Here is a 12,060-nt window from a genome sequence, read left to right on the forward strand (position 1 = left end):
CAAGTTGATCTCCTCAATCCCTTTTAAGTTTTCCAACTTCTGCTTCCTTCTTACTTACTACTAAGTATTCACATCATAGTCAGCACCTACACCTAATAAAGCGCACCTGTTTCACATGAAATAAAATGAATGCAAATTTAAATTTGCTCCACAGAGAAAACTATTTCTCCTGGCAATAAGTAGGAAAGCAAAAGATTTTCTCTTAGATAAGTTCCTTACTTGTGGTTGTTATTTGTAAAATGTTAACATGATTTTTTTTCATTTTTTATTCTAGAGCCTGAATAAGACCTGTCCTCACAGACATTTTTAAGGTTTTTCCTCAGTTCTGCTTTGGGTATGGAATGATGATTCTGTATCAACATTAAAGCAAACAAATTCAATTAGCACTCTTTGTGGGTACAAGCACAACTGATATGTTTATCATGTATATTTTAGGCTGGATCCTCTCTGCCATGGCTATCCAAGGTCCATTTTACTTTCTAAGAGCTTTCATCTCTCCTTGATAGACTATGTAACCTCCTCATGCTAGACAACTACACTGCCGCCATGAGGCAAAGGGGGGGGGGCATTGACTTTTGTTTAGATTCTCATTACAAGAAGCCAGGAAGGGATGTACTCTGATAGTCAACTTATTATCCAGCTCTTTACAGAGATTGCTCATCATTCACATCAGACCTTCCTCTCATCAGACCTACCTCTATTATGTCTAATTTCTCAATATAGAGTAGGGTCAATTTAATCAGTATCTAATTAACTTTCCTCTATGCTTTTGACAAGCTCCAATATACAGCATTTCCTTTTGCTATAGTGTATTCTCCATAGTGTCTTATGTTGTCTCTCTAATAAAAAGACAGTGCCTAGTACCTGATGATAACTAAACTTGCATTAACGATGATGGCACAGCAGTCATAGTTTTTAAATGTTTAAGCAGACCTATGGCATGGTGTCCCAAGCATTCCAGGTAACATATCCATACCTGTTTTTTTTATACCAGTGACATTTCACATAATCATATTAGTGTATCACTAGCTTTACCCATCTGAAGACACGTGAGCAGGGGCTTCCAAAGCACACACTCTGCAGTTTTCTTTTATTCATAACAAGCATGAATATAAAACTGAAGAGTTCCTACTTTATAATGATTGAGACACTAGTTGCTAATATGGCTGTCATTATAGGGAGTATCTGGTATGAGATGGATGAAGAGGTTTTGCATTGATCAGAATAGATCACATTCCTCAAGAGTATTTCTCCTTTGTGTCTTGCTTTTATTCATAGGTGTCACTTAGCCTCCTTCAAAAGCTGCACCTTGTGCAATACAAATAATCACAGCCAGATATAGCTGTGGAACTCAGAGAAAACACTCGGCAGCCCTGGCCCTTATTGGAAGACTTTCTATTCTTCTCCTGGTAAACAGAACAACCTTACAATGTTTATATTCTGGTTTGGAATGGCACATATTCTGAAACTAAAGATTATGTACATCTCTATAATATATTAAAGGGACAGTAACACCAAAACACCAAGGGGCACATTTACTAAGCTCGAGTGAAGGATTAGAATAAAAAATACTTCGAATTTCGAAGTATTTTTTTGGCTACTTCGACTATCGAATAGGCTATGACCTTCGACTACGAACTAAAAATCGTTTGACTATTCGACCATTCGATAGTCGAAGTACTGTCTCTTTAAAAAAAACTTCGACCACCTACTTCGCCACCTAAAACCTACCAAGCACCAATGTTAGCCTATGGGGAAGGTCCCCATACGCTTTCCTAGCAATTTCTGATCGAAGGGAAATCGTTCGATTGATGGATTAAAATCCTTCGAATAGTTCAATTCGAAGGATTTAATCATTCGATCGAAAGATTTTTCCTTCAATCGTTCGATATTCGAAGTCGAAGGATTTAACTTCGATGGTCGAATATTGAGGGTTAATTAACCCTCGATATTTGACCCATAGTAAATGTGCCCCCGTGTGTTAAGTGTATCAAAGTAATTAACATATAGGGGGTTATTTATTAAAGTCCATTTTTTTCTGGTCAGACTTTTAAAGGGAAAAACATTTTTTTGAGATATTTTTTTTGTGATTTATTAAACTCTGATGATGGTGTTAAGACAGAATAAAAAAGTACTCCAACTCAGACCTGCCGAGTTCATGTAGAAGTCAAAGGCAGATGTCCCGTTGACATTTTGAAAATATCCTGATCTGTGCTGGGTTTCATACAATAATATGAAGATTGTCACGGTTTTCCAGCTTCATGTCTGAAAAAGTCACAGTTTTCAAAGACAAATCCGAAAAAATTGTGCAATTTGGATTCTTCACAATTTTATTGTGTCTTTTCCCGCACAAGATTTTTTCTAGAAAATGTATTGATAAATAGGGGATGAAAGTCTGTGCAGATTTGGCCAGAGTGGTTTTCAGAAAACAGTGAGAACATTTCCGATTTTCATAAATAACCCCCATAATGTAGTGTTGACCTGCACTGGTAAAAGCTGTGTTTGTACTTCAGAAATGCTACTGTAATTTATATATATATGCTGCTGTGTAGCTACTGGATGGTACCTCTGGTACTCCTATCAACAGCTAATTTCTTTATGAACGTAACCCTTTCCCATTAATCTTGTAAGCATGTCATTTTTACTTCTATAAAATCTGTTGGGAAATTATTTCCTTCAGAAAACTGCTTATTTTTAATTAGAATTGACTTCATTTAGCTGAAATTACACTATATTGTTTTTCAAATCCTACACACATTCAGTCATTCACACACTGGCAAAAGCTGATTGAAAGCAGGGATATTTCTTCATTAGATACACATGCACTTTTTAAAATTATGCAATCAATATTTTTCAGATTCGAAAGTGGGTTTATGGTAAGAATGCATTTGAAAGACTCCTCTGTCAGTGTTTAGGCACTTACCAGCTTCATGCACCATCAGTTCCCAAATATGTATTTTAAGGTATATTTTTCTTGTATATTTATTTATTGTTTTTCTCCAAAGGTAAATAAAAAACAATATATACATTGAATATAACAGTGGGATAGAACAATTTTAAAATTTTAGTTTGAAAATTATAATCCTTTATACTCATGACTATATTAATTTTTCCAGTTTAAGCTCCCTTCTAACTATTGGTCACTTTATTTTGTACCAAGATTAAGGGGTAAAACAGTGCCAGTGGCTAGCAGCAGGTCTTTTACTCTGAAATGGTCAGCATGCAAAGTGCAAAAAATGGCTAATGTGCATAGTGCCCTCTGCTAGTAATGACCTCTATAGTCAAACATTTGTGTATCAGCACAAGAAAGATCCCTTTATATCCAAGTAGTTGTATCCACCATGTGGCTAAAATGCCTACTTACAAGCCTTAATTAAGGAATATTGCCTGTAGTATTAGCAGATCCTTCCTCTCCTTTTAGTTCCACGAATCCCAATATAGAAAGATATAAATCCAAAATAGTAAACATAATAATAAACACCATTTATTAAAAATATATACTTTAAAGGAGAAAGAAAGGCTAAAATTAAGTAAGCTTTATCAGAACGGTCTATATAAACCCTCAAAGTAGTGCTGCTCTGAGTCCTCTGTCAAAAGAAACACAGCATTTCTTTCCTTCTATTGTGTATACATGGGCTTCTGTATCAGACTTCCTGTTTTCAGCATAACCTCCAGGGCAGGGCTTGAGCATGCTCAGTTTGCTCCTCTCCCCCTCCCTCCTCCCATCTATACTATTGTAGCACTATAGTAAACTGCTTTGCATTTAGCAGTTATAGCTACTTTCCTTTGTGGGCTAATACCACAGATGAGCTCTCTTTCTCAGGGGCAAGCCCTCGCAGTGGGGTGGAGGCAGGGTGTATTGTAACTGTAACTGTGTGCAATGCACAAGAGATTGGGCGCCAGTAGTTTTATTTGCTTAAACATTAAACTGAGTTTATTAACCAAAACCAGAGTTCACAATGGAGCATGGAACATAGAGTAACACATAGATCTATCAATGTAACAAGGTATACTCACTGTATTAAACATAGAAGACTCTCTGCAGAGTAAAGAGTACATGTAGAGAGCTAGGCAGCTTGTTAGAAGGTATCTCCCCAATCTTCAGGTGGAACTCAGAAAACGATATAATTCCCTGAGCCTAACACTTAGGCCCTACTATGGGGTCAGTTATACCCGGGATCTTAATCCCTCTAATATCCTCATCGGAGCTTTGAGCTGCTCAACTACATACCCTATCTATCACTCCTAGAGTGATCTATTAAAGGGTATAACTATCACTTCCTGTACTGAGGCTGAGTCCCACCACCTCTAACCTCTGTGGCCTAACAGAGGAAAGGTTCAGCAGCAATGGCCCCTACCTCATGGCTTTCAAGCCCTTTTATATTATACCACAGTGCCATCTAGCATCCACTGTGAGATCTGCAGGGATGACATAAGCACAAGGTCCCCATAAGGAACCACTGAGGTGTCCATATTACTAGGGATGTGCCTGTCTGCAATGTGTAAGGGTGTCTAAGATTTTCACATCCCTACACTGTAATCTGAGCTCAGAGCTGTAAGTGAGCAGGGGGAGACTCAGGCAGGAAGTGATGTCACACCAAGCTTATATGGCAGCTTCTATCCTAAACAAACAGAGACAGTGTCTAGAGCTGTTTACTTAGGTATGGTAAAGCATTCCGCAGAATAAATATAGCATTCTAGCTTGCACTATTGTGGCTAATCTATTGGCAATAAACTATCTTGGAGCTTTCCTTCTCCTTTAAAAACAAGTTTGCACTCACATTTGTTTTGAAGTAAAATCACATATCAGCATCTGTGTTGCACAGGTTATTACAGCTTCTATGGAGGGGCCCTGCCGGCGTATGTAGCTCCACCGTGGCTCTCCCTGTGAGTCTGATGTGATGTCACTTCCTGCCTTACGCGTTTCGGCAAGGCAGGGCGTGCCTCTGAGGAAGCCAGCTGATTGGCGATACGCGTAAGGCAGGAAGTGCCATAGGCTCTGATCTATTTACAAATCTTGGATACAGCTGAGAGACTGTGTGAAGATCGGCAGGAGAAAGTTAAAAGACTAAAACGATTTTTCATTGTCATTTTTTGTTTTTGTGTCTATTTTAGTTACAAGAATGTTCATCATACGAGAACACACATTCTCCCCAATTCTCAGTTAAATATCCACCCTTCTTACTGCTTCAGACCCCCCTTCCCAGAGGATGCAGCCACTCAGTTTGTGAACCACTTCTTTATACATTAATAATAATCACTAGCAGTAGATATATTTACCCATGAAACCATCCTAGCCCTTCAGAACTTCCATGATTCCTCTAATGTAGGAAAATTAAGGAAACCAGAAAATGTGAGGAAAATTTACACTAGGTTTACCCAGGCTTACCCAGGCCAGCTAAATATGCATTGCTAATGTCTTAGTTTGGGTTTCTTGACCTGGGCAAACGTTTCCCCTTTACCCCTGCTATAATTTTATAAATATCTTCATTTAATATCCAAATAAATTGCTACTTAACTTGAAAATTCTATTCTTTCAAAGTAAAGACTGTTCCTGACTCTGTTTTCTGCTTGATTATGTGGCAAATTGAATTATTTTAGAATATTATGCTATACTTGACATTGGTAATTATCACTATAATTGACGCTGGCAATTGTAGATGTAACCTCAATTTTCCTTGTTTGCTATTCAAAGATATACAGCAGTATTTGCAGAGCCAGAGAGCGACATAATTTGTTTTTAGAATAAGCAATGCAGTTTCAAAGAATATAGAATAATATCCTCCTGTTGATATTTGGCATATTGATTGTTGGCAGCTATTTTTGTGGAGACTTATCCCATCTTTTTGTCAAAAGTTCAATAATTCATTTGGTTAAATAGATTCTGTTGAACTGAAAGTGAAAGAGGAATATGGAATGGGTAAATTTAGGCATGACATTCCTATTCAGGGAAAGTGAATATTCAGCAGGTTATTGTTCTCTTTCTTGATTGTGAGTCTATTTTGCTTTGTAAACAATATGTTTGTGCAGATGTAGTTCTATTGTATATAATGTGCTGGATTAAGAGGGGGTGGCAGATGTGATTCTACCATAAAACAAAACAATGGGTTTGCTTGGCACAAGCACAAAATTTCAGCAAGTTTTCTATTTAACCCATTTTGTGACCTTATTGATATTTCTGACTATAATATGAAATTTTATATCTAGCAAGAGAAACCTATATGTAACTAATTAAAACTTTGGAGAATTGGACATAGACATTTTTGAAAAAAGGTATATTAGGATGAGTTCTTTCATCAAATATACATGAGCCATAAAAGGAAAATCAAGTGTCTTGGAGAAGCAAATTCTAAACACATTCGAAATACAGTTCAAGTATAAACATGTACATGTATGCATTTGCTTTAAAGCGATACTGGCATGTTTCTATAAAAACTATAGGAATGTGTGTATCAATGAAGAAATGCTGCACGCTGGGCTGGAGGCGGTACAATCCTTCCATAGGCTAATTACAAATGAAAACAGGACTCCAGCCTATGAAAGGATAACACCGCCCCCAGCTCATTGTGACTGCAACAACTGTGGAAGATCCCTTAGCTGAGGGTCGGCTTTAATTAAGGTTCGTCGGTCTGGGGGTGGCATTAGGGGGCTTTTGGCTGCAAATATTTGGTGTGCAGCATCTCTTCATTTATACAGACACGTTACTATGATTTTTATAGGAATTTGTCAGTATCACTTTAAAGGTACAGTAACACCAAAAAAGTGAAAAAAAACCCCCTTCAAAAACCTCTAAAAATCCGAATGCCTAAATAAAGGTCCAGTACATCAGTGCAGCTCCTGTAGACTTCTATAGAACCTTGATTGCTTTTACTTTCCAAATTTTTGAATTAGAGTTTCTTGTGGTTTTTAGGTGAATGTTGAATTTTTATAGAAATAAAAAAAAAATTTTTAGAGAGAAAATGATTCATAGAAAAAGTGACATTTGAATATTAGTAAATAGGGTTCTTAGTGATATTTAGGGGATTATTCTCTAAACTCCGAATTGGACTTTTAAAAAAATCACGAATTTTTCAGAATTTATTAAAACCTGAGGAATCGGAAAATCCGGCATCTCAGACCTGTCGAGGTTGCATATAAGTCAATGGGAGAAGTCCCAATGATTTTTTGATGTGCGCTGGGTTAAAATTTGGAAAATCGTATTTTTTCCCGCAAAGCAAATTTTTGTGAAAATGTAATAATAAATAAGCATAAAAAACTGTAGCAGAAAATGTTGAGATAAATTTGGACTTGACTTGATAAATAACCCCCTAAGTCTGTTGAGCCTCTGAACATTTCATAGATGACGAGGAAGTGTGGAAGCTAATTGTGTCCATCAATTGGCTCATGTATGGTTCATTCGGTGTGCACTGTGAATTATAGAATTTTGAAGTAGGATTTTAAACATAAGCTGTTTAATATGGCACAAATATGATACAATGTAGCTCCATCTTGAAAAGGCATAAAAGGCATTTACCTATTCAAACTATTCAAAAGGATCTCAGTAGTTGTAACATTGCCCATTGTTAGGTTCAATTAGTTTGTTCCTGTCACGATCGCCGCCCGGAGCAGTTCCAGGAGCTCCAGGCGGCGTGTCCTCCCCTGCCGGCGTCGCTCCCAAAATGGCGGCGCCCATGGCCGCCACGTGGGTAGCAGCGCTGGCGCGATGACGTCAGCGCGCAGATGTCGGCGCAAGGACGCCGATGACGTCACTATGGTGCCAAATTCAAATATAAAAACCCTACCAAGACGCCAGAATGGCGAACAAGTATAGGATTCGTTACTGTGTGTTTCCTGGGTTTCCTGTCTGCTATTTTGAGACTAATCTTGTTCCTGTTTGTTGCCTGACCTCTTGCCTGGACTTTGGACTTTGCTGATTATTCTGCCTGCCCTTGAACTCTTGCCTGGACTCTGATAAATCTTCTGGTTAACCCCCTTTGAACACCGCGACCTTGATTCCCTTGTGGGCTTCCTCCTTGATCCTGACAACCTCCCTGATGGGAGCATCCCGGCTCCCTGACAGTTGGTGCTATTTCTATGTGAATCCTGTTGATCTTCTGGTTATTGACCCTTGCTTTGCCTAACTATTCTGAACTCTGTATCCTGACCTTTTCCTGGCTATTATTCTGACCACTCCAAGCTGATCCCTGATCTGACTATTCTACATTCTACAATCCTGATTCTGGCCTGTCTGACTATTCTGCTTGTGCTGGCCCGGCCTACCTGCTTCCACGCTGTGTTGTCTTCCATCCAGTATCCTTGGTGAAATGATCGTGCACCTTTGCTCGTCCAGAGCCTTTAGCTTTGCTCCTCTCTTAGTAAGACCTGGCAGCATCCAATTAGCCGAGGGCTCCTCCTGAGATGAAAGGCGGCTGTTAAAGGCAGAAGCAAGAGCCGAGACCAGGGAACCTAGCATTGGTTCTGGACTTAGGGTGCCGAACGTGACAGTTGGGCTTGCCTCCCAATGGTAGTGGGTGCTTGCTGCCAATATTACTACAGCTAATACCAACCTAATATGCCTATTCTGACGATGTCAATGTGACATTTCTGGCAAGGAAGTCCTGAGCTTGATACAGTGGGGCTCATTTATCAACACTGGGCAAATTTGCCCATGGGCAGTAACCCATAGCAACCAATCAGTGCTTGGCTTTTTTCAGGCAGCTGCAGGTAGAACAATGAATGCAACAATCTGATTGGTTGCTAAGGGTAATTGCCCATGGGCAAATTTGCCCAGTGTTGATAAATGACCTCCATTGTGGCCAGTTGTGGGAATGTATGCCAGTATCAGTGGCAAATTACGATTTCTTTAACCTTCAGTACTGTTCCCAGAAACTGCTCATAGAAGCAAAGGATTGACATCACTCAGCCTTATATTCCCACTTAAGTGTTGCGCTGTCTTGACAATAAAATTGTTCTGCAAGTAACATATTATTATTTTAAACTAAGCATCTCTCAAAATGATCCCTCACTTTAATCAGCTGGAAAATGTCTTTAACATATGCTGTCTCATAGCAAATGATCATTTCACTCCATTTCCCTCCAATCAAATCAAAAGCACTGTGAGCAGTCTGACCAAATTCCCACTGACTTTTTTCACCATATTTATCAATACATTTTCACTAAAAATACCGGGGGGGGGGGGACTAGTCGGAAGACTTGATAAAATTTTAAACCAACTGTGTGATTTTTTTGGATTTGACAGCCAGAAACCCTGACTTTTTTGGATTATAGCTCAAAAACCACAAAATCTTTGGATTATAGTACGAAACCCAGTGCAGATCATGATATCTTCTAATTGCAAATGGGACATCTGCCATTGACTTTTAGGTTTGAGATGAATACTTTTTTATTCGTACTTTTAACACCATCGAAGTTTAATTAATCGCAAAAAATTTGATTTTTTTTTCCTCTGAAAAAATACGAAGTGACAGAAGATGGTGACTGGGAGCTCCGCTGCGCTTTTGTGCATTTAAAGGAAAATTCAACCCCCCCAACTAATAAAAACCCCTACCCCCTACCCTACATAGTCCCCCTCCCTGCTCCCCCCAGACAGGTGTTAACAAATATAAATGCCCCTAACCCTATAATTATCCCTCGTTGTAGAGTCAGCGCAGCGGAGCTCACGGGCACAATCTTCTGGTGCTTCAGTAATCTTTGGGTCTTCTTCCTTCCCTTCGGCAATTTTTAGCACTTTCGGTGCATATGTAGTTATCCTGAAGCAAAAAACTGCTCCAACTGCACAAGCGCAGATACGGCACTTACTTTACGAAGAAGACCAAAGAAGATGGCATCAGTGAGCTCCGCTGCGCTTGGGGGAGCAGGGAGGGGGGTCTATGTAGGGTAGGCGGTAGGGGTTTTTATGAGTTGGGGGGGCTGAATTCTCCTTTAAGAGTCAGATTTTTTTAAAGGGTTTTTTTTTACTAATGCACATTGCGGGGAGGGAGAGGGGAGTGAAGGCAATGCCAGGAAGTTTAGGGGGGCTTTTGGTACGGGGGTTTAGATCTCCTTTAAAGCAATATAAGGTCCAAAGAACTGGCAGCAGATAAGGATTGGTAGAATTCAACCAAGGTCAGGCAGCAAGGGTCAATACACAAACAAAGCAACTATAGAGCACCTACTAGTGGTGGAGTTACTGGCAACAATGCAGTCAACAAACTTGCAGCAAATATTGGCATCAGTAAACTTTAAACTTTGGATTTCACACTACAAGCGACTTTTGACATCACATCCAGATTACCCGCGAAATCGCTGGTGTCTAGTAGGCAGCCATGAGCCTGTTTACGCTGTGTCAGTGCTGATGTGAAGAAGCCTCACCAGCTCATTGACATAGTAACATAGTAAGTTAGGTTGAAAAAAGACACACGTCCATCAAGTTCAACCCTCCAACTCTATTTTTACCTGCCTAACTGCCAGTTGAGCCAAAGGAAGGTGAAACAACCCCATTTGAAGCATCTCCAATTTGCCTCAGAGGGGGAAAAAATTCCTTCCTGATGCCAAATGGCAATCGGTATTAAAATTAGGTTGTTTGTGTGGTTTACTGACAGCTGTTCTTTTGCTACATATTTGCATCCAAAGTCCTTTATCCCGATGGTCCTGATCTCTTAATCACATTTGCTTCCAGATTTATGGCAAGATGCATCAATAAATCTATTATAAATTGCCTTGCACTAGAGCTTTGCTGTTTGGCTGAGAACTGAACCTGGAAGAGATACATTTTTGTTATAACCATTTTCTATGCTTCAGTAATTACACCACACACAAAGGCAAGTGAATTTCTTCAGTGGTATCTTAAGACAGGCTCAGATAAAAATGAAGGAAACAGACTGAAAAAATGCTCAGGAATATATCAGTGATACAGCAAGTGTGATAAATGGCATTAAATATCTCTGCTAAACAAAGAGTTGGGTTACTTCATCTTTCTCTTAGGAACAAAGAAAAAAGGCAGTGCCAGGGAATGCAGCAAGGAAAGTTACAAAAGCGGCATCTGTGAGAAGCAGTTATCCACAAACATTTCTTCTTCCATTTCATTCCTTTATGGAAAAAACCATATGACCTGATACCTCGGTTCATTTCTATAAAGGCTAAGAACTATTTTGCAGGAAAAAAATTGGATGAGTAAGTCCCTCTGCCTACCTGTCCAGCTGCATGGTATTAATTATATTTTCAGTCCTCCATAGATAGTGACATTTACTGTATATATTTGCCCTTTAATAATGTTGGCACATGTAATACTGATTCTCCTGCTTTTCTTATTTTCCTTTCAAATAAGCTGAGAGGAACTGAGTTCTACCCCTACAGGCTTTACAATCTAATTTCCCAACTACAGTCCCTATGGTCCTCAAAGATAGACCTATTGGCCAAATCCATAAAAAGGTAGTGCAAGAAAGGCATGGTGAGCTATGGGCCTACCAAGTTTTTTGCCATATGCTATGTTGCTTAGGTGTGCCATGCAGACATCTTAGGCTTGTTTGGTAGTGTTTCTCTGTGCAACTCCAGGGGGGGCTTGGACATTTGATAGAAGGATGCCACATTCCCATGCCCCCAAACAAGGAAATAATCAGAGAGAAACAAGGTTACAAAAACACTGAGCAATTAGAACTCATCAAATCCACACAAAAATGAAACTTTGAGACAATAAGGGGAGAAGAGGATGGCAGTGAGATAAATGATGAAAGAGAAAGGATAATATATATATACAATTAGAGGGATCAGCTAAAGTAAAGACAGCATGACTGTAGAGTGAGAAGTTATAACAATGTCATTTCCTAGGGAGTACTATTTCAACAATTCTCCATTTTTTATTTCACACTGACCAAGCTGGTAAAAGTTCCCTATAACTCTGATTTTCATTTCCTGTTGCGAGTCACTGATGTTGAGGGAGTCACAAAAGTATATATATATATATATATATATATATATATATATATATATATATATATATATATATATATATATATATACATATATATATAGACCCATACGGAATATAAGTGGACCAAAATTGGCAAGTTCTGGGCAGTGATA

This window comes from Xenopus laevis, chromosome 9_10S (genome assembly GCF_017654675.1).
Source record: "Xenopus laevis strain J_2021 chromosome 9_10S, Xenopus_laevis_v10.1, whole genome shotgun sequence".
Lineage (NCBI taxonomy): Eukaryota > Metazoa > Chordata > Amphibia > Anura > Pipidae > Xenopus > Xenopus laevis.